Below are 25,837 nucleotides of genomic sequence, written 5' to 3' on the forward strand. Positions count from 1 at the left end.
CACTATTGGCTGCATGCAAGCACTAGGTCACCACCTCTTCCGTCACAGAGAGTAGCAGGAGGGGGGTCAAAAGCTCCAGGATTTACCTGTCATAGCCTTTAGCTCTCAGGACTTACATGACAGGAGGCAAAGAGGCAGACTGGACCAGCCTAACCTATCTATGGTACTTCAGTATTAGGTGATACCTTTTTTTTTTGGACTAACAATTTATGTCATAGGACAAGCTTTCGTCAGATCTCTTCTCTTCCTCAGGTCAGCAATACGGATTAAAAAAGGAATCTATGGCTAAAAAATGGTTTTGGAGAGCAGGGCAAAAAAAAAAAAGAAAACAACAACAGAGAAGTACTGTAGATAAGGATGGGTGAGAAAATGTTTGAAGAGATGGAAAATGTATACAATGGTTACAAGGAACAGCATGGAGGGGAATGGGATGCTGTGGGGGGGGGAGGTGTGGATAAGAACATTGGCAGAGAGGCACGCAGGATAATTACAAAAAATTGTGATAGTGTGTGAGACTTCCACATGAAGTCCTCTTGTTTTGGTGTCAAAGAGTCTTATCATTCTGAGTTCAATTGTTTTCCGTTCTTGGGTGTGTTTAAACATTCCATTGAGGATTTTGATTTTTAAATCATTTATGGAATGATCTTGTAGTGAGAAATTATGTCCCACTGGTGAGCAGTATCTTCCTTCATTGTGTTGTATAGAGTGTCTGTGCATACTCATTCTGCCTTGAAGCTCTTGGCTGGTTTTGCCAATGTAGCAATGTAAATTATTCCCTAGCCACCTGCAACCACAATTAAATCAACTAATACCTGACAACCCAGGAGTTGGGATCTTCTATGTGCTTCCAAAAATCCACAAACCAGGAAACCAAACCCAGCAGACCAATTATAACAGGTATGGATACACTCACTGAACAAATATCAGGCTTAGTGGAGAATATCCTCAAACCTTTAGTCACAAGCACCAACAGCTTCATACAAGATACAACATATTTACTTAATAACCTTAACAACATCAACCAACTACCATCCAACACACTGCTAGTTACCATGGATGTAGAATCCCTTTACAGTAACATCCCCCACAAGGATGGTATTGAGGCATGCTTGCAATTCCTTACAACATCTCCCCTGCATCAGAAACACAGCGCTGAAGTAATTACCAAACTGATGGAATACATTCTCACACACAACTTCTTTAGCTTCAATAAGGAAATTCTAATTTATCATTCACGTGATCATGTCCTAAAGCAGCGCAGAATAAGAAAGATGCTCATAATTTTTGAGAAAACGATTGTTCCTTTTCTTGTAGATATATTTACAGCAAAAGCAGAAATGATCCCAAAAGGAAGGATCAAAGAATCTCCAAATGAAGCACTCAATACATATTGAATAATAAGTGGGATGGACTATAATGGTACTACCCATAAATATGGGATAAGGCAGCCTATGGACTGTTGTAACCAGCTGTTAAAACACCAAAAATAATAAAGTTTTAATACATTCTACTTATTATAAATACACACAACTGAAGTATATACAGTACATAGCAAATGTAATAAATGTTTAAATAAAATAAAATCCTCACAGTGGTGTACGCAAAAGAGTATAAGGATAATGTGTACTAATTAGTATATAAATCAAAGTAAATACTAATAATACTCAAAGACATCTCTTTACTCAAAAGTGGCTAATATGAACAGCTGTATCTAAAATAGTATAACAGCAAGGGTGAAATCCCAAGTCACCAACTATGGCATAAATGTTCACGTGGTTCCACAAAAGCAATCTCCTGAGAGTTACTGATAAGTACAAATGTATCTAGATAAACGATCATAAGGTATAATACAGTCATCCAACCTGCAGATAGTAACAGGTTTGATACAAATGTAGGATAACAGAAATATATATTACACACTACTCGAGAGTACAAGTGACCCAGGAAAAGACAGCTTTTAATACTTTAAAGTAGTATAATGTTAGTGCATTGTCTTAAATAATACTACCTTAATCTTTTAGGTGCAAAAGGGGCTGTGACATCGGAATGGCTGTAGCGGCGGCCTCCGCCACGTTGCGATAATTTGACTGCTCCTCAGAAGAGATTGCGTGGCCATGGTGTAACTGATGATCGAATGGAAGAAGATTACTCCTCTTCCATCACTCAGATAATGAAATCACATCCATCGCTCCACAAGAGCACAGCATGCGATCTCCCCTAGAAAAAGGAGCAAATAACATATGTCATGGGGCCCCGGGAGTACTAGATCCCATAACAGGTTAGCTGCATCAAAGGTCACACAGAGAGAAAATAACAAATTGGAAATGTCTCCAAGAACCGTAATGACTCCAGAGTAACCAGCCACTTCATATCCAAGTTAGAGCTGTGTGGAAGACTCCAACTTCTGAATTATCGCAAAATTTAGATTTGCATTTAAATGACTTTTAATGATATTTAATATGTAGGGAAAAAAACAGACATCATGATAATATTAAAAGTATAAATGAGTCTTTTCATGAGCAGCCACTGGATGTTCCTCAGGCTGAACGATTCCTGTCATCTACTCTAATTTATTCTCTCTGAACTACATCTCCTCTTTTAAACAAAAATATTATGCCCACCATCTGACATGCACTTTCATTATAAAGAAAAGAAGTAGCTCATCATCATATGGAACCTCATACTTTATTAGCAAAGTCTATTTTTGTTAGGAACCCAGATATTGATTTATTAATGCATGGTGCTTCTAATTAATCCAGACATAAACTTTAGAGATGATATAAGAACTTGCAACATGCTACTGCTCATCTATGCACTGGACTCAATAAGACAAACATAAAATGGGACACATAATCACATAAAACAGGGAGCATTTCATGGTAGTGGTTCAACTGTGCATAACTGGGCAGAAGTTTTTGTCATTTGTCTATTGTGTTCCTCCTTTGGTACTTCACTACACAGACATACAGATATATACAGTATGTATATATATCCCATTTATCTACTTGCAACCTTCAATTAATAGGTATATTTGCTTGCATTTGCGGCAAAAAATACATTTACATCAACTGGAAACTTTAAGTTATTCTGTATATGTGAATAACACAAATGCATACGATAATAAATATGGATTCTCCCATTACATTTGCATGGTAGAGAGTTTTACGGACATTTTTGACCTAAGTTGTCAACCAAGCATGCTGAACTTTCTTTAACCTTTAAGGTTTGTCATAAAGCATCAAGATAAATGGTATAAACATATATTAAATGATGACAGACTGACCATTGTGCATGTGTTATAGATTCTAAAAATGATGAGCCAATGATCAGTTTTTTTTTTCTAAACTCATTTTTACATAGTCAACGTACTTTGGTTGTAAATTATTGCACTTTCCATGTTGAAGGTTGCCATTTCTACACTAAATGCATACTTTATAATCAGAAAATGTCAGATACTGAAAAAATTATTTTGGTTTATAGCCTCTTCAAGAAGAGCCTAAAAAGTGTTATAATGAATTCTCATTCTGTCTGGTATACATAAATACATCACTAGTTTCTGTAAACTGAGCTATTAAAGTATTTGACATTTTAATTTACATCTGTAAAAAACTACAAATATAGATCACTTACAGGTGTTTAGCTGTCACAGTTCACATTGCTCATTTGCAATATGTCAGTGTTGCTTCATAGTAAATAAGTGAATAATTCATAGATATGTAAATTACAATACCCAAACCCAGACTTTTAAATGGATTTAGTTATTTATGTAATTTTATTTTTTAAAGTATGTATTTAAAATGATCTGTGTTATTTAAAAATATTTTGTAATAATAAATACTACAAAAAATAATAAAGATGAAAATCCTCATTCACCACTTCAACATTCTTATAAATGATCCAAGCCAGATTCTTGCAACACTGGTTTGCGATACGGTGCAAGCTCCATTCTCACTAATCTGTAGTCCTTAGAATAAACCATATTTAAATGGTGGTGCTGGTGAGACCACCACACCAACCTCAGAGCTGGTAAATTCACAATTTGTCAATGTGTACTGTGACAAGTCAGTATCAAACAGACAGATACTATAATTGTTCAATAATAATCATTTTTTGGCACTGTTAGGGATAAAATAACAAGTTTCATAGGAAACAACCACCCTTTATCATCCCTTGTACAAAAAAATATAACCTTTATCCCTAAAATGTAATGATGCGATGCAAAATATGATTCTATCATTAATAATGACAATTATTGTAAATCTTTGAGGATGGAATACAAAGCCTTCATACTCTTATTATACAATCATTTACCATGAATTTAAGTGTATAGGAAACATAAATAATTAAACAACAAGGATACAATTTTTTCAAAACATCTGTTTTAAATTGATGTGTGCAGTGATTACACAACATTAGTCCAAGAAATAGTATTAAATGTATTTTCTCTCCCTTTCTTACTTCTTAATGCATTTCAAGCCGTTGAGGTGGCGACTGAATCAAATGCTTTTTTGTAATCTATATATCCTAAAATGTGTGGTACACTGGCGACACGTTTAATTCGAGTAGGGCTAGTACCGCAAGCCGGGACATGTCCCGGCGTGCTAGCCCCACTCCCTCGGCGTGCCGTGCGTCACCGACGCGCGGTCACGCGTCATCGGGATCCTGCGCCCCCTGCACGCGCGTGTCCCGCGATGTGGGGGACGGCGGCAGGGGGTTCCGGGGGACCCGGCGGACCCGGCAGCGGGGAGGAGAAAGCCCCGGTCGGAGGGCTTCGGCGCGCGCCCGGCACCCTGCGGCGCGCGCCAGGTTACTGCTGCGGCCGAGACCGGGCAAATGCTCGAATAAACTCGGCCGCAGCAGTAGATCCTATTCATTACTTGGGAAATAACTTTTTGTACAACTTGAATGTGGTCAATTGTGTTATGCCCACTGCAAAATTCCACTTCTTTTCCAGACTGGGCAAAGTCTAGGGTCCGTGGTAGCCGATTAGTGAGTATCTTCTAAAAACCTTGTAAGTAATTGAAAGTAGACTGATTGGCCTATACACTGGCGACACACTTTATTCGAGCTCGGCTAGTCCCACGAATTCGGGTATACCCGGGTGTATTGAGGTTTGTGACTGTTTTCTGCCCGAGTGCATTGAGTTATTTTCCAGCAGGGATTGAAGCATTTTATTCCCGCTGACTGCAATACTGCACAGTACATATATATATACTGCATTACAATTCATGAATTTATGCCATCTGGTAGACACGCGAAGCATTGCAGCCTATTAAATCCTAATCATTATCATTTAACAGATCAGCCGCCCATCAGCCAGGCATGAACCCAGGCTGGGAAGGCAAATGCAACGGGGCTTGTCAGAGGTGAGGAGCGGCGCATACCAGGTATCTGCCAGGTACATACCGGGTATTTGCTCGAATAAAGTGTGTCGGTGCAGTAGTTCTTGAGGTCTTCTTTGTCTCCCTTATTGTGGATGAGAATAATTATGTAATTCCTCCATGGAATTCTGGAATTTTCTTCAAGCAATATGTAGAGGGTTTTGAAAGGATTTTCTCCTCATCTTGCCCAACTTAGTTTAAGTTTTCAGTTGTAATTCAATCTTCCCTGGGGGGCCTTCACATTCTTCCTGGATGTTATTGCCTTTGCCACATCTTCTAGAAGGACACATCGTACATCATTGGTGGTTTTTCTCACTATTCCTCTGCTGCATTAGACTTTGTTACATACAGTATGTGTTATTTGTATTCCCATAGAATTTAATGTAGAAGTTCTCAACTCTCTTTATGATAAGTGCACAGTCTTTTATTTTCGATCCATCATCTTGTCAAAGAGCAATGATTTATTTCATACCAATCCTGTCACTTCATCTTCTTTAAGCATTTGATATATGTGAGTTTCAAAATCTTAGTGGGATTTTTTCACGCTGATATTGCTTTTACCTAATGTATATATAGTAGACCACAGGTACAAAACAAAAGGCAAGTCACAAACATGCTCAGACAGTTGATCCTCCCTTTGACTGTAAATATCTCCTTGTCACGGGAGACCAGAACTTTGAACACTTTACTATTTGGGATCAATTTACTAGACAGCACAAGGTAGTAGAATAAAATTAGGTTTATTCTGGTGAGACCAACAGACATACAAATGATACACAAAATATAGTAGAATACACACTTAACTGGAAGTCTGGGGGGGAGACATAAGCCTAACTAGTGCAGGGCGCCTGCTTCAGAAGGCTAACCCTGTCCGCTCCTGGTCCAGAAACTTCACGGTACCTTCCTCCGGGAAGATACCTGGCTATACCCACTAACCGCAAGCAAAGCGGAAAACAGAACTTGGCAGCAAAATGCAGGAATTAGTCGCAGCTAGGCATGCTTCTCCAGCTAAAAACGAAGCCAGTTAACATAATTTGCCTGTCTCAAAGCAAAGGTTTATTTGGCTGCATTTGGCTGCATGACGTGTAGAGGCTGCCTTTTAAAGGCATAGGACAAACAGAAATTCAAGTGTAGACTTACTGATGAAATTTATGAGATTCGTACTCATATCACGTGTAAATCTGATCATGTTATTTACATGTTGGAATGTCCATGCCATTTACAATATGTAGATAAGACTACTCGTCTGTCGAGAGTCCGGATATTAGAACTTCTAAGCAATATCAAAAGGCAAGTCATCACACATATTGTGTCTAACCACTTCTTGACACACCATAAAGGTGATTCAAATTGGCTCAAATTTACAGCCATCGAACATGTCATGCAGCATTGCAGGGGAGGAGACAGAGATGCAGAACTTAGTCATAGAGAGACCTTCTGAATCCATAGGTTGCAGACCCTCCCTCCTAAGGGTCTGAACATGGAAATAGAAATTGGTCCATTTTTGGTAGTCACAAGTCACAGATCATAAATATTTCAAATATTTCACTCTTATGTAAATATTTCACTTCCTATTGAGAAACTTTTTGTTTTAAATACCAAATAGCCGCAGTAACACCAGAATAATAATAATATTTAATAACCTGAGACTTGGATATAATCATAAGTGAACACATATATACAGGCATACCCCGCATTAACATACGCAATGGGACCGGAGCATGTATGTAAAGCGAAAATGTACTTAAAGTGAAGCAGTACCTTCTTCCCACTTATCGATGCATGTACTGTACTGCAATCGTCATATACGTGCATAACTGATGTAAATAACACATTTGTAACATGCTCTACAGTCTCCCCGCTTGCGCACTGCTTCAGTACAGGTAGGGAGCCGGTATTGATGTTCAGGACGTGCTGACATGCGCATGCGTGAGCTGCCGTTTGCCTATTGGGCGACATGTACTTACTCGCGAGTGTACTTAAAGTGAGTGTCCTTAAAGCGGGGTATGCCTGTATTGTGATACATCTAACTACTGTGTTCTGTTTTTTCTTCTCAATTTTCTCCCTCTCCCTGTCCCTACGACATCGTATATGGGGATTCTGTTGTACCTTGTACTCTGTATTTTCTATCCATAATATACTGTATTATTAATATTCGGAGATTGTCTCCAAAATTTATTACAGTAAGTAATAGTTGTTTTTTTTTCTCCAAGGCGATATTGACTAACATAAATTCTATTTAGAGTTTGAAAATCGATTAGAGTCTCATTAGTCTGTGTTCTTAGATAATTTGACAACATATTTCCAATCTATACCCCCCCATACCTTTTTGCCATAATTACCAACTATACAGAATTACTAATTTTCTAAATAATTATTCAATTGATTTTTATTTTTGTATTTTTTATATATTTATACAATGTATTTGTTGTAATTACACTATTGAAATTTATTTTTAAATTGTAATAAATAGATGCATATTATTTAAATATAATTTGATATTAGTCATATTGCAGTGGTTTTCTTTTTTATATTGTTTATATTATACAGTATATATATATTTATATTTAATTGTGTTTCTACTATTGTATATCATGATTTATATTGGAGACAGACCAGGGACCTACAGTTTTCAGAGGTAACCATTCGGGCTTCACCTTTATTATGAAGACTGGCTACCCCTACCGTCACACTCTTTATTCACCGTAGAACAAAACTGGTTATCCAAATGGATATGCTTACATGTAATGCATCTGTAATGCATCTGCCTCTACCACACCTACCACACCTATAATTAGCAAAAACCAGTGGGGAAGAGGCAGAGAGATCTAGGGCACCCTTAGTCTGCTAAGTGCTAAAGTGGTCTTAATATTCCTAGCTTTTTTGTAAATAATAGGTGCCTTCTGAGGTAGGATTGGTACTATATGAGGATCACAATGTTTGTTAAGTACTGTATCTTGTATGAGCTCGTGTGTGTGTGTGTGTGTGTGTGTGTGTGTATATGCAGAAAAGAAAAAGAGAGGCACTTTTCTCCAAATACTAGCAGATCAATGATTATTGAACGAATGCATAAACAACATATGCAATATTTTAAAACCAACAATAATAATGTGAATCACAATTTATAAAAAAAAAACATAAGAAATGACAAAATGGTAGATTTAAATTAATCCCCTACTGGCTTTGTGTTGTCTCTAACAATCCAGTAAGAATATAATAGTACCGGGAATGAACCCCGCAAGATGTTATCTCTAGCTTAGTTTTCATTCCCAAATGTAAAATACTCCGGTTAAATGCTTTTTCTCCAGGGAAAATCAAAGGGGAATCCATTAAATGTATAGACTCTTCTTGTTGGGAGGGAATATGGAGAATACAATTACCTTATTACCATTCCATCCAGACTAACCTCGATCCTACGTGGTCATGGGGTCCATGCTATATCAACATCTTTCCATAGCTGATCTCCGGATGAAATTGAAGGGGAATCTCATAAGCGCAGTCAGCAAATCCACACTAGACTGGCATCTTTCAAGCAGTAGCTACTTTGAAGACTCTCAGCTGATGTAAATAATAATCTGGGAACCTCCATCTCTCCAAGCTGCTTGAAAGATGCCAGTGTAGCGTGGATCTGCTGACAGTGCAGCAACATATATACAAAAGTAAAAACAACTACTCATCTGAAACTGCTCTTCAGTCAACGGAGGATCCATTGCTTTGTGTCAAAATGAGGATCCATCAATCTTCACCCAGGATGGATTCGGATTGGAAAAAAAGGCCATCAGGGCTGGATCTATTTAACCTGATTTGCAGTTTTTATTTATTTTTGTGGAATCGGGCATGGGATTTTTTTTGCATGTTTTTTTCTTTTAATTGGCCATCAGACAGGGAATGTTTCTTGGTTTTATTTTTATGGTTGAGCATCGGCCCTTTATTGGATTAATCTGCGGGTGCCACTGAGGATGATCGCCTTCATCCCTGCAGGGGTAAGTAATACATTTATTTATTTAGGGTGTACATTGATTGCCAATGTGACTATCTACAGATGCAGCGGCCGCTATTCGAACATTTCTCGAACTGAATTTCGAGAATGTCCCGAGATTTTCTCAAAATGTGCTGTGGAAGACTAATGGCCCATCAGATTAACACAGCAGGGGTCCCTGCTGTGTGAGGCCTACCGGGTTCTGCATGTCAGTAAGAGACGTGCAGTAAGAGATAGGCTTAATCAGTCACAGTGCGCCTTTCACAGCTATTGCGGGGGTTTTATTAAAATTCTAACTCCATAGTATTGCAGCAGGGGGTCTCCGGAGCTGAACCGCATTGATTTCATGTCCAGGGACCCCTTGCTTCCCGAGATACAGGCCCCGTTATGGGGTGCTAGTATCTCCTATGCATGGAAACTCCTGCGATCGCCTGTGAGAGTTGTGAGTTAGAATGACTGATTCAGCATCTCTTACTGCATGTCTCTTACATACAGGCAGACCCCAATAGGACTCACACAGCAGGGATCCCTGATGGGCCATTATGTTTGCAACAGAACATCTCTCAACACCACGCGGCATAATGCATGTTTCAACACGTGAAATGTTCGAATAATGGCCGCTGCATCTGTAAGTCTCCATTGAAGGCCTAGGTAGCATGAGGAACAATCAATGGGGTTAATAGCTTAGATTTTATTATTTAATGTAAAAATAGTATATTTTATTGTATTTATTTTGTTATCCTTTACAATGGGAAAATTTCTATTAGCCACATTTGCCTAGAACATAGAACTATTGCCCATTACTGTGTGTGGGGTACTCTTTTTAGGGGTATGGGGTGAGATATGAGGGTAATTGCCCCAGAGTGGGTGGTTAGGCCTCCTGTAGGTTGGCAGGAGGGGTTTACCCCTTCATTACCTTAGGGGTAGGCAACTAAGGTAATGAAGGCAGGAAAGAAATGTCTAGGTAACTACAGTGACAATCAATGGTTTTATGATGAAAAGGTATTTAAATTTTGTTTATTTTTGGTTAACACCCAAAACCACTATTAGCCACATTTGTCTAATTGGGATATTGTGCATTAGCCTAGATGTGGGTAGGTTAGTTTGATGGCATGGTGGTTGTTTCCCCATGGAGGCTGGATAGAACTCACTGGGGGTGGCAGGAGGGGTTAACCCCATGGTTACCGTAGCGGTTAGTAAAGCATTCCATGGCAGTGCTTTACTAGCCACCAAGGTGGCCATGGGGGGTATGTAGTGTAGTGTTATGCATATATTAAGCCCTTTGTAGCCTTTTCTGGTCAGCTTGTCATGGAAAACCATGACAAGTGGCCCCATGGGCTACTAAGGGGTTTAATATTTACAGTAATATATTTTAATTACTATTTTATCATCTAGCCGTTAATAGCAAAAAATGCCGTATTTGGGCTCTTTTTTTATCGGATCCGATAATTTTTAAGGATCTGGTGTTATTTTTGGCGGTGCAACGTTGATGTTTTGCACTCTAAAAATAACACACTTTTTTAGGATATGCAGCTTGATGCACCTGGGCCTATACTGTATGGACCCTCTTGTCTTTTCGCTTCTTGCAGTATCTAAATCAATAACTTATTGTATATCTATCTATTCCTTAAACTACTTGATTAATTTATCTTTTCATGTATCTATATTTCTATGTACACATCTGTATATTTATCCCTTTCAAGCTATCTGCATATATCTCTATTGATTTATCTTTACACTTTCTTTCTTTGAGTTTCACAGTCTCTTAGGGCCTCATTCAGAAAGCCTTGATAAGGCCCTTATCGATCACTTATCGACCAAAATGGCTACTTGTATTCAGCAAGCCTCGATAAGTGCTTGATAACGGCCTGTATTGACGCAAAATTTTATGAAAGAAAATCGCCAAATTGAGCGGCGACCAGCCGCTTATCGACCATTTTCGGAAGGATCATAAACTCGCGCGATTCAGATACCCGCGAGTCGCTGTCGCGGCCTATCGCAGCCCTAAAAGGCAATCTTCTCCCCAAATCCAATTCACCTCAAAATTTAGGTAAATTGGTGGGGAGATGCCTCGATGAGCTGCGATATGTCGGGACTTAGAAAAAATCATGCCCTTTTCCTGCCTTGGATTGATGCTGGGGGTCTCCGGAGCTGATAGCCATTAATAGCAGCTCCGGACCCCCCCCGGCATGCATCCGATGCAGGAAAACTGCATTTATAGCAACTTCATTACCTTAGCGGCTAACCGCTAAGGCAATGAAGGGGTTAAACACCTGTGCCAGACTTACTGTGGCTAGCGAGAGTGGGTGAAGGGGGAATTTGGCCCTTAGTGGCTGTTTAAGCCTTGCGGGAGGGTTGCGGGGAGACTTAACCCCTTCATTACCTTAGCGGTTAATACCGCTAAGGTAATAAAGGGGTTAACCAAACCGCTACCCACCCGCAAGGTCTAGACACCCATCCTTAGGGCTAATACCCCCTTCACCCATCCGTGAAGCCTAAGCACCCACCCCGTACCCACCCTGTACCCATTGAGTAGTATAGTGTTACATCATACCCATATAATAGTAATATGGGCATGATAAGCCACTATAGCACTCAATGGGCACCCTAATTACAACACATTAATACACAAGACACACAATAATAAAACATACACTGGCGACACACTTTATTCGAGCTCGGCTAGTCCCACGAATTCAGGTATACCCGGGTGTATTGAGGTTTGTGACTGTTTTCTGCCCGAGTGCATTGAGTTATTTTCCAGGCAGGGATTGAAGCATTTTATTCCTGCTGGCTGCAATACTGCACAGTATATATATATATACTGCATTACAATTCATGAATTTATGCCATCTGGTAGACACGCGAAGCATTGCAGCCTATTAAATCCTAATCATTATCATTTAACAGATCAGCGCCCATCAGCCAGGCATGAACCCAGGCTGGGAAGGCAAATGCAACGGGGCTTGTCAGAGGTGAGGAGCGGCGCATTCCAGGTATCTGCCAGGTACATACCGGGTATTTGCTCGAATAAAGTGTGTCGGTGCAGTAACTAAACTTCAAAAAACCACACTTCACTAAATAAAAACAGTAGCCAGCTAATCCAATCAAAACAAGCAGTAACAACATCAACAATGAATTAATTAAACCATTAACCAATCAAACCAATTAATTCCTAAAACAACTCAAAATGAATAGTAACACTAACCAATCAAAACAATTAATTACTACAACATTAATGAATTTAAACAGTAAAATTGAAAGAAAGAAATTCTAACAATATCTGAAATAACCATAAAACGCATTAGCTAACATAATACAACATTAAATACAAACGAACACCAATCGCAAACATTTTAGTACCATTAAGTATGAAAAAACAACAACCACATAATAAACTGGGTTGAGGCCCCAATCAACCAGGGCTCCAGAGCTTTTAACCCACTATTTTAAACATAATAAAAATCTTTCTGCTTAAGAGACCAGGTCACGTGGTGTTGTAAATGCATGCTTGAGGCTATATATATTAACCCCTAGATGGCAAACGGTTTTAAAGGCAAATTAAGCACAGCCATTCTGATTGGCTGGCATCATTCCCTTTAAGATGACGTCACTAAATCCAAGATGGCCGATGTCACAAGGTATTTCAGCCAATCAGAGTGTGGAATTGGTTCCCACGATTTGATTGGCGGAAATACCATGTGACGCCGGCTTCGTGACGTCATCTTAAAGGCAAATGAAGCACAGCCATTCTGATTGGCTGGCATCATTCCCTTTAAGTGACGTCATGTAAAAAAAAAAGTTAAAGTCGGAACATGGTTTTAACAGCCAATCAGGTGGCTGTTAACTATTTTGAGGCTAAATGAGATGTCACAAGCCCTATTTAAGGCCGTGACGCCTCATTTGAGCCCAAGAAGACGACGAGACAACATCGGTTGGGATCTACCATGGGGCTTTTTGGATTAGAACAAGATGATAGAAGATTAAGAAGATCAAGAAATGGTTACAGATGAAGATAGAAGAAGGTGATTAAAGAAAAAAAAAGAAGATTTGGGTACCTGATCCGGATCTTCATGGCGTATGGCATCGGATGCTGTTGGAGGGCTTCAAGGTACTTGAGCTTCCTGTTACCCCGGTAGTTGGAGAGCCACCGCTTCTTTTTTTTTTAAGTAATATATTGAATGTCTGTAAATGTCTCTTTTTACAGGTTTATTCATTGGATGTGTTTTTTGATTTTTTGGGGGGAGGCACATTGACTGATAATATATTAATCTGTACCACTTTAGGGTACAGATTAATACATTATTATGACAATATTTGGGGGGCATTTGAGGCTTCGTATTGCTGTTGCTTTTTTCCATTTCAGTTTATTATGTGGATGTGATTGTTTGTTTTTTCATGCTTGATGGTACTAAAATGTTTGCAATTGGTGTTCGTTTGTAGTTAATGTTGTATTATGTTAGCTAATGCGTTTTATGGTTATTTCAGATATTGTTAGAATTTCTTTCTTTCTATTTTACTGTTTAAATTCATTAATGTTGTAGTGATTAATTGTTTTGATTGGTTAGTATTACTATTCATTTTGAGTTGGTTTAGGAATTAATTGGTTTGATTGGTTAATGGTTTAATTAATTCATTGTTGATGTTGTTATTGCTTTTATTGATTAGATGAGCTGGCTACTGTTTTTATTTAGTGAAGAGTGTTTTTTTGGAGTTTAGTTATGTGCTATAGAGGCTTATCATGCCCATATTATTATTATATGGGTATGATGTACCACTATACTACTCAATGGGTACAGTGTGGGTCCGGGGTGGGTGCTTAGGCTTCACGGATGGGTGAAGGGGGTATTAGCCCTAAGGATGGGTCAGTGGTGGGTGCTTAGGCCTCCCGGGTTTGTATCGGGTCAGGGTGGGTTAACCCCTTAATGACTATAGCGGTTTGTAACCGCTAAGGTGATTAAGGGGTTAGGGGCCATTAGAATGTCTTTATCATGTATATATGCTTTCTTGCTACGGAGGACAGAGGGACCTGCTGTTGTGGTAAGTATAACTGTATTTATTTACTTTATTTTTGTATGCTAATGCAGTGTTTAATAATGGGCAAATAATCTATTATCCATATCTGGATAATAGTTATTTTGCCCATTACGGTACTGTATGGGCTTAGGCGGAGGGGGAGGGGGGGGCGTGTATTGATGTTTATTAAATTATTTATTAATATTCATTTCTTTCATAGTGTAGATGTGCAGGGGGTCTCCGGAGCTGAACCACATTGGTTTTATGTCCGGGGACCCCCTGCTTCCCGAGATAAAGGCACCTTTATGGGGTGCCGGTATCCCTCTGCATTGAAATGTCCCACGCCACTTTAGGGTACAGATGAATACATTATTATGACAATATTTGGGGGGCATTTCTGGCTTGGTATTGCTGATGTTTTTTTTATTACAGTTTATTATGTGGATGTCATTGTTTGGTCTTTTTCTGCTTGATTGAAATCAAATGTTTGCGATTGTTTTTCATTTTTACTTAATGATGTATTATGTTAGCTAATGCGTGTAATGGTCATTTCAGATATTTTTTAAATTTATTTCTTTGTAGTTTAATGTTTCAATGAATTCATTAATGTTGTAGAAATTAATTGGTTTGATTGGTTACTGTATTTAATAATTCCGAGTTGTTTTAGGAATTAATTGTTTTGATTGGTAAATGCTTTAATTAATTCATTGTTGATGTTGTTATTGCTTGTATTCATTGGATTAGCTGGCTACTGTTTTTATTTAGTGAAGTATGTTTTTTTGGACTTTTGTTATGTTGTATTATTGTGTGTCTGGTGCATTAATGTATTGTAATTAGAGTGCCCATTGAGTGCTATAGAGGCTTATCATGCCCATATTATTATTATATGGGTATGATGTACCACTATACTACTCAATGGGTACAGGGTGGGTATAGTCAGTCCGGGGTGGGTGCTTAGGCCTCCCGGGTTGATATCAGGGCAGGGTGGGTTAACCCCCTAATTACTATAGCGGTTATTAACCGCTACGGTGATTAAGGGTTTAGGGGCCATTAGAATGTCTTTATTATGTATATATGCTTTCTGGCAACAGAGGACAGAGGGACATGCTGGTGTGGTAAGTAGACCTGTATTTATTTACTTTATTGATGCATGCTAATGTTGTGTTTAATAATGGGCAAATAATCTATTATCCATATCTGGATAATAGTTATTTTGCCCATTACAGTGTGTGTTTGGGCAGAGGGGGGCGTGTATTGATGTTTATTAAATATTTTTTTAATATATATTTGTTTCATAGTGTAGATGTGCAGGGGGTCTTCGGAGTTGAACCGCATTGGTTTTATGTCCGGGGACCCCCTGCTTCCCAAGATACAGGCCCCATTATGGAGTGCCGGTATCCTCTGCATTGAAATGTCCCGCGTCACGTGACCGGGACATTTCCTTGCATAGGAGATACCGGCACCCCATAAAGGTGCCTGTATCTCGGGAAGCAGGGGGTCCCCGGACATAAAACCAACGCAGTTCAGCTCCGGAAACCCCCTGCACATCTACACTATGAACTAAATGTATATTAAAAAACATAATTTGTGGCCGACATTTTCGCTGTGAGAGGCGGCTCTCTCAAAGCCGCTCTCTCAGCAGCAGAAATGAATCGCCGGTTTAGGCCTTTTCAGAGACTCGATGCTCTTGCTGGCAGCAACTCGCCCGTTTTGGGAATTTTGCTATCACAGGTAATCAAGCCTTTCTGAATACCGCGATAGCAACACCCAAAAAAACGTCATTTTAAATGCCATGGCGATCATTTTTATCAACCCTCTCTGAATGAGGCCCTTAGTCTTTCTCTAAGCTAGCTCTCTCTCTCATCACTAACTCTCTCTCTCTCTCTCTCTCTCTCTCTCATAAACAAATAAAGGATCATACAGGTGGTTGGATAACCTCTAAGCTCTATTTTTTCAGAAATGCTGCCAAAGTAATTCTAATATTCAGACCCTTAAGTGTTAGGGTTTATAATTTAAGGATACGGTGGGTCTCCTTAAAGTCTATCTCTACCTCATACCCGTTTTGACACATTCAATTACTTTGATAGGAAATTAATCTTGGTTGTTATTGTATACAGTATTTCAGCAAAGTGTTTCGAAACATTATGTTCAGTAGGTACTGTAATATCTCTTCTGTACAGTATGTTCCATTTATTCTCTAGAAATCAATTTTTGAGGTCTCTTAGTTTTACATACATATTGTAGTTTGCAGGGGAATTCCAGAACATATACCACATAGGCAGTACTGCAATTAATATTATCTTTAATTGGGTAAAAAATACCAGCAGTAGTAGAGCAGATGTTGGTACATTCTGTTATATATTCCCACAGGTAGTACACCTTAAGTGGCCATATCTGTAAAACCCCATGGATCTATTATTTAGCCAAGATGCACCTTTTTCTATCTCCTTCCTTTCCAGAGAAACAAGTAGGTGCTATAATGTACTTCAAATTTGTATTTCTTTTGTAAATTATATTTTGTTTATCAACAATAAAGTGTACATGCTATAGAAGAAGTGTGTGCAGAATAGCCATTCCAGTGCTATAATGACAGAGATGTATCAGAAACTGTATATGGACAAAGGGCCCTGGCCAAAGTAAGGATTACATTACAGTGACTTTTAGAAGTCCTTTGGAACAATCATAACTATTTGAAGCTACCCCAATTATGCCTCATTTACATCAATCGATAAATTAGGAAAATGATATACTGTGTAAGATAATGGGAGGAAGAAGGAAATAATTACTTGATGCAAACAAAGGGATGAATTATAGAGTTACTGTTACTGTTGTAAATTCTACAATAATAAAATTCTCATCTTTTAATTAAAATCTCAGGCGCCTATTTTTGTCCTCCTTTGCTCACCACCCTGCCCAACTAACCAGTAGTCTGCTGGCTAGTGTCCCTGTTCAACATCATCATCATCATCCTCATCATCGTCATCATCATCGTCATCATTATCATCGTCATCATCATCATCACCATCATCATCATCATCATCATCATCATCATCATCATCATCATCATCATCATCATCATCATCATCATCATCATCATCATCATCATCATCATCATCCCGAATCCCTGGTATAGTCAGTAAAACAGGACTGGCAACCAAAAACCTCTGCTGAGCTGACTGTCTAGAGTGATAACCCTGTTACCAGAAAAATGACTCCAGAATAAATAAAAAGCAGCAGACGTGAAAGGGCTTAGATGTATCACTCAAAGAAGTATGCCTCCACTTTTTTTTGTTTATTTTTTAAGTAAATTTTAGGTTTTTATTATCATAGTCATAGTAGTTGTTTAATACAATAATATTTGTAAAAGCACATCAATTTTGTCTTTATTTTTAAGCACTGTATAGATTGTGTTCAAAAACGTAGTCAGGCAGACTCTTTTCACATTTCAGCACCCTCTTTGTGCAGCCACTTAAAATCATTAATCTTCACAAAATCAGGTGGTAATAGGTTGGATTATATATATGTCCATGTGTAATCTGCTATTAAAGTGTACTTGACGGAGTATGCAAAAAGTTTATTATGACCTAGGTCCTAATTTACAGTAATTTCTGGAATGTGTTATGCATATTAAAGTACGAACAATGCTCAATTCATAAAGTACCATTTATGTGTAACAGAAATACTAAGGTCTATTCCCCTATTTTCCTCTTCTTCTACTCAGCATTATAGTTTGCATATTTATGGTCAGTGATGTTATACTGATGTAATGAGTTTCCTTTTGCAATACAATTCTAAAGTAACGTCTTACTTATCAATTTTAGGGGTAGATCCACAGAAGACTGTCAATTTTGCGCTAATAATGAGTGTTACCGAAATCGGGAATGAACATTATTTTTCTTCAGTTTGACAGATATCCTCAAAACTAATGAGATGCAAAAATGATATTCGTCAATAAAGTAGCAGCACTATTAACGGCAATGTTTGTGGAGCAGACGTGTTAAACAATACACTGCACATGTGCATGGGAAAATCCATAATACAAGTTAATTATCGCATGCGTTACAGACGTGTTACTCATGTGCGTCATCTAAAGCTAATGCAATTGTTGCTTTATAATGGATAACTTACTTACTTATTATTTATAGTATTAACATTTGAATGATCACATGATAAAGTCACACGAACATTCACAGAAGTACATTTGGGGTGCACATCACAATAAACATTTTCAAATTTTCTAACATTGCTATAGTGAAAAACCAAGGTGAAAAGTGATAAATAAAAAGTGAATAAAATATTAAAACACGTTGAGCAGATGGTTTTGACCCAAACAAGAGTAATCATATATTGCACAAGATCACTAACTGCCTGAACTGTAAGCGTTAATCGCTGGATGTACCTCCTGCCTGATTATAATAATGACAGGTTCAAAACAGTTAGCAAATTGTTCTCATGTATATGGACAGCAAGAGGAATATCAGCAAACACAAAATGTGTTAGACACTGTATATTGTTGCATCCACAGACCATGAAAGCAGGAAAAAGCGTTCACATAGAATGGCCACTTCTTAATGGGATTCCCTTATACTAAGGCTATCATATGAACGCTACTTGCTTGCAAGTAACAGAGCTCCAACATCGCTCTCAACAAGTTAGCAGTTAGTGATCTTGTGCAATATATGATTACTCTTGTTTGGGTCAAAACCATCTGCTCAACGTGTTTTAATATTTTATTCACTTTTTATTTATCACTTTTCACCTTGTTTTTTCACTATAGTAATGTTAGAAATTTTAAAAATGTTTATTGTGATGTGCACCCCAAATGTACTTCTGTGAATGTTCGTGTGACTTTATCATGTGATCATTCAAATGTTAATAATATTGACTTCAGTACATAGGTAGCACTCACTTAGTGTTATTTAACACTTGTCATTTGTACTAATTTGTGGATTTGATAGTGAGCAGTGTGCAATACCTTGTGTTGTGCTTATTATTTATAGTGTCCATTCTTAATTTATTTTCATTGTACATTATTAAATGTTAATTATTATTGTAGCGGTACAGTATGTATGGATACACATTATTGTATGAAATGGATGGATGCCTTGCTCAGAACCCCCCAGGAAGAGGTATATGCGTGCCGCCTGGGAGAGGAGAGAATGATTACTGAAAGTGTGTACTTCACAGACAAAGTGCACTAGAGAATCCCTGTTTGTGGCGCACTGCAGACCTATCTAATAGTATAACAAGGTCATATGATAACTAAAGAACAGTTAAAATTAATTTTCATTAATATATTTATACTAATACTAAAAATAGATATAGATCCATGGAAGCAGGATCTATAGCTGTATACAATTTACCTCTATGTCTAAATCCACATATAGTAGATGGTATAAACCAGAGATCTTATCGGAGCGGTAATTGTAAGTGTAGATATCCCAAATAGGTGGAAGGTGTCACCTGTTGTGGGTTCTATATCTTATACCTAAGTGTATATATATGGCTTTGGGGAGTGTACCCCCTATAGTGGAAGTCACAGTGAAATTCAAACCCAAATGGGTCCAAGTGATCCTTAAGTGATCCCTATAGTAATAGTAAATATCAGCATCGTAGCGTGAAATAGAGTGACAAAATAATATAAATAATGATGTGAAACATAACCGCTGTTGTTAATAAGATCATGTATAGAGACAGGAGCCAAAGGTTGATACTTAGTGTGAATCGAGTGCTGTGTGATTACTGCGCATGCTCATGGCGTTCCGTGTACAGTGCCTTGTATAGCTGTGCGTTTCTGCCCTAATGCTGTTTGTAAAGGACAAAAACAAACAGTCCACTGGAGGGGTTCTTACTGGTAGGTATGAGTAAGGTAGGAGATAGTGATTTTTATCTTCCTTATATATATAATTTATACAGATGCACTTATATATTGTTGCCTAATAGCATGCACTATAATTCCTCAGTTTTTATGTATTGCCTCGCATTTTGATTCCCAAAAGACTTTACGCAGGGGTATGTAATGTTCTTTAGTTATCATCTGACCTTGTTATTCTATTAGATAGGTCTGCAGTGCGCCACAAAAAGGGATTCTCTAGTGCACTTTGTCTGTGAAGTACACACTTTCAGTAATAAAATACACATTATTGTACACACATACAGTCAATGATTACAGTATATACCATATTTGGCCACACAAACATATCCTACATTCCCTTTGATCATTAAAAACCATACTATAGTTTATGATGTGTTACAGACATTTATATGATCCCTCATATATATCTTTGTATGACACATGTCAAGCATTATGACTTGAGAAAGGATCATGGTGATCCGAAATGTTGCTGTTTGCTATAATGTCTCCTGATGCCCAATAAACTTGTTTTCACTTTTTACTACATTGGAACTGTGGCCTACTTCTTTTATTTTTATGATTATTTTTAATGGCACATGTAACTTTTTGTATTGAAAGGGTTAAGTCATATACTCAGTACATTGGTTTTAAGCTATTCCCAGAAATAAACACACAATCATATATATTTGTGTCAAGAGGAGTGCTATTATGTGTGACCAAATGTATACAACAAAGACAAAAATTCCCATTGCTAGTACATCCAATATGACAACAAATAGTGTTAGAGTCATTTAGATATACACTTTTGCTATAGCATCAAAAGCCTGCAGCCCCAATAAGGCATGGCCCCTTTGCAGGTGCTAACACTATCTGTGAACATTATCATTTACCTTTGTAAATGACAGAGGTACAGATGCAGCGCTAAGGTAGGTCGCGCAGCTGCAGAGAATGTGCTGGTGCACAGTGTGTTAAAGCCTTGACTGTCCATGGTGCACTGCATAGCAGTCTGTAATGGCCCATCGGGATTAATACAGTGGGGGTCCCTGCATCTAAATGGGATACACGCTATGTGACTCCTACCTGGTTGCACCTGTCTGTAAGCGACGTGCAGTAGGAGTGAGACTGAATCAGTCTCTAATAGGCGATCGCACAACTTTAATTTTATTTTAATAACAAAGAATTGAAGCAAGGGTTCTCCAGAGCTGAACCACATTCATTTCAGCCCTTGGGACCCCCGCTTCCCAAGTTATAGGCCCCATTGGGGGTGGGTGAAGGTGGTAGCTGCCGTAGGGTGGGTGCTTAGACCTACCTGAAAGGTTGCTGTAGGGGTTGACCCCTTCATTACCTTAGCAATAGCAACCGCTAAAGTAATGAAAGGGTTAAACCCTCCCACTACCCTACTGACAGGCCTAACCACCCACCCCAGGGCAACTACCCCCTTCATCAAACCCACTACCCCCAATAAACATTACAATACAATACAAACACCAATACACCCATTGATTGCCAGTGTGGCTACCTATCCCCTCAATGGGAGCAAAGATAACCAAAATGGCAATGAATGGGTACCCTACTTCCCACCCCCTCTATACCCAACCCCCCCACCCCCTAGCACATACCTGACAGTAATGGGCAAAATCCCTATTATCCACATTCGCCCATTAAAAAATAAAACATAACCAAAACATTAACGAACCAGCATATAGTAAATTAAAGTTGTACATACCCCTGCCAGTATGAAGGCCACACTCACCCTCCTCATCTCCTCCTTGTCTTCAATGGGCACCGACAGTAAAATAAAAAAATTAACTACTGACCTGCATCCCCTTAATCACCATAGGGGCTATTAACCACTATGGTAATTAAGGGGTTAACCCCCCCTCCCAGTACCCACCTAGGAAGCCTAACCACCCTCTCCAGGGCACTACCCCCAAAATCGCTTACCAAGGCCTGTAACTCGGGAAACAGCAGTCCCTGGGGGTGAAATGAATGTGGTTCAGCTCCGGAGACCCCCTTCTTCAATCCTATGTAATTAAAATAAAATACAAAATTGTAATCACCTGTTAGAGATGCGCAGAAAGATGTCTGCTCTCACTGCGCACCTCTCCCAGACTGGTGCAGTCTGGTAGGAGCAACATAGCAGGAGTCCCATTCAGAGGCAGGGACCAATGCTGTTTTAATCCTGAGGGACAATTAGTCTGACCGTGGGGAATCCATGAGCATGCAGTTGTCAGGCAGCTTTCAACTACGGTTTTCTGGCGGAATACTCGCCAATACAGTATATCTAGCTACATTCGCACATTAAGTACTGTATAGTCTAAACTATGTGGTTTAGTTACTTACTATAAACAATACCAACAAAAATCACAAGACCATTTTGTAACATCTTGTTGCCAGCAGATTATTTAGTTTACAAATGTATTAGCGAGAACAAACTTAAAGGTATAATTTTTTTAAAACAACGTAATCTATTAGAATTGAAAGATAACACATGCTGAAATAAATGCATAGACAACAACTATCAAAACTTTTTAGAAGCTAGTTATTTTGACACTAGTTTATTAAATACAGATTTTCTGAAATATATACTGTAATTTTTTCCCGATGATGCACTTTTATGCTTTGTATTGTCACAATAATTATAAAACATATTAATCCACATTGAAGAACGTTCCCTTATGTTGCAGTAATGTACTGTACCTATACTCTTTTGTGCAAATACTGTAGCAAATTTCCATGCTAATAGTGGATTTTTTAGTAGGTCTTCTTACTGAGAATGTTAAATACATGGAGAAAAAGAGCAATAGAATGTGACAAGAAAAGTGAAGCAGCAAGAGACAAAGTAAGAATAATACAATACAAATACAGAATGTGATGTATCGTTCTCCTATTTGCAACACTGGGTTCAATTTTTTTGGATTAATCTGGTGATGTTTTATGATCATAATATTTACTTATTTTTCAGATTGGAGTCTTTGAAAGATGTGGAGGTACAGATGTACAGTAGCTGGCATTACTGTACCTTTTGGGTCACGTGAACGGGTGCAACAATGAATTAACCCAGCCCCTTTTCATGCACAACTTTTGCAAAGCTAATGGTGTCCTGCTACAATGCGACAGCAGGAGCAGTAACGACTGCTATATCTGTAGAAATAAAACATTGGCTATTGTTTATACGACTAAAACAGAAGAAGAGTGACAGACTGAATGCCGAAGGAAGGGAGGTGGAGAAATACAGAGAGAGATCAGGTGAAGGAACATTCAAAATGAGAATTAAAACAAAGTAAAGTGTAATAATCAGTAGAAAATAAAATGTGCAACAATAGTTATGCGGTCATTCTATATTAGCTGATGCCGTTTTCATCCGAAAATCCCTTTAAAATTAAATAAGGATTTTTGGCAGAAAACAGCCTGAATGCCCCTTCAGCTTATAAGGGATCTGTCTACTTGCCAAGATGGCAGACGGACCGGGTCTTATCATGCCCCACCTAAGATAGCTGCTGACAGGAAGTCAGCCTCTCTCTGGTACTCTATTGACAGCAACTGCTCCTGACCTTTAAATAGAAGGCAGTTGCTCCTTGTCTTTAATCATGCAAAGTACTCTGTGCCCTGCTCTTCCTTTGATCCTATTTGTCTTGCTGGTGTTTGGATTCCTGCTTGGACCTAACTACCCTTGCCTGCCACCTGCCTTGACCTCAGAACTGGCTTGACTACCCCTGCATCCCAGGCCAATGTTGGTATATCATTTCCTACCTTTGTCCTGAGGGTCCGTATCCTGGTTGCAGTCAGCAAAATTACTGTAATGGACGTGCTCGCCACAAACCGGGACCGGACCACGTGGCTGAGGTGGGGATGCATATACACTTACATTAAACCACAGAGTCAGGTCCGGAGTGCGGATTCCGTGGTCAGACTTAGCCGGGTCAGGGTTGGGGAAGGCAGGGTAATCCGTAGACAAGCCGGGGTCAGGGCTGGAGAAGGTAGGGTTCACGACAACCAAGCTGGAGTTCGGCAACAATAAGATAGGTGCGTAGTGCTTCAGGGTAGAAGCAGCCGCGTAGGAAGGGCCTCTGCGTGAGGAGCGGGAGCAGCTCATGATAAAGGCCTCTGCAAGGGGAGAATGCAGACCGCCAAGGAACACCGAAGGTTAGCACTGGGGATCCAGTGCTTCAGCACAGGAACCAGGAAGCAGGCCTCTTCAATGAGGATATGCAGCAGGCTACAGGAACCAGGAAACAGGCCTCTGCAAGGAGGATATGCAGCAGGCCACTGGAACAAGGCAACATACCTCTGCAAGGAGGATATGCAGCAGGCTACAGGAACCAGGAAACAGGCCTCTGCAAGGAGGATATGCAGCAGACTACAGGAACCAGGAAATAGGCCTCTGCAAGGAGGATATGCAGCAGGACACTGGAACAAGGAAACAGACCTCTGCAAGGAGGATATGCAGCAGGCCACTGGATTAAGGAATGGCTAAGGCAGGAGTGTTTGTGGCAAACACAGTTACATCCAAGAAAATCTTGGTTTATGCTCAGCCATGAGGGAAAGGGAGATCCCAGCATAAGAAGGGCAGGGAGCCAATCAAAGAACAGGGGTGTGAGAGCATTCCTCCAATGACAGAGCACAGAGACAGAGCAGCAGTGATTGCAAGCACAGGTGATACTGATTGTAGATACAAGGCGGAGTTGTCTAGAAACTGCATAGTTCTGTAAGGAATAGGTTTCAGCCAAACCCAGGAGCGGATTCCTTACAATTATGCAGCGTAGGTCGAATCAGGCTTTTAGACAGAAAAGGAAGGGCAACACAAAAAATTTATTGGATGTATGTGCCCGGGGAAGAAGGAATCATTAAAGAAAACTAGTAAAATCCGAAAGAACTGACTTTCAGTAATAAAGAAAATCATTAACATGGTCCATGTGGATAAGAAAATAGTTTTGAGACAATGACAAATAGCCACAATGCGATATATTACCACATATCGTCACAGAGTTTAGAAGATTCAGGAAAGGTTCTCGGAGGTGCATATATCCCATAAAGTGTGGCCACACTCCATATACTTAACGCAACGTAAAGTCAAAGCACACTCAAATTGGAGACTCATGGTCTTAACAAACACACAGATACCCAGCAAGCTCTCAGAAACCCCCCCAAATTACCACTATATATATATATATATATATATATATATATATATATATATATATATATATATATATATATATATATATGTGTGTGTGTGTCAAAAGGAGTGCTACTGGGCATGGTTAATTGTAAAAAAACATGAAACAAAAAATTCCAGAGCAATATCCAATGTGACAAAAATACACAGTGAAATACTTATATATCTCTTGAAAAAGGGTCATTTAGTTAACCCTTTGGCCAAAGCGAATAAGTCTGCGAGCCACTTTCAAGGCATGGCCAAAATTTCACAGGTCCTAACACTAACTGCGATAGGTTCAATGCCAGGACCATCCTTCCTCTAATTATAGAGGTAAATAAGGATTTTAATCAGTTATTGTTAAGACCTGCGATATTATGGTCATGCATTGTCTTCCAGGTTGGGGAGCACTTTAATTCTCAAGGTGATATGCGGAAAAAAATGGAAAA

The sequence above is a fragment of the Ascaphus truei genome, chromosome 3 (genome assembly GCF_040206685.1).
Source record: "Ascaphus truei isolate aAscTru1 chromosome 3, aAscTru1.hap1, whole genome shotgun sequence".
NCBI lineage: Eukaryota > Metazoa > Chordata > Amphibia > Anura > Ascaphidae > Ascaphus > Ascaphus truei.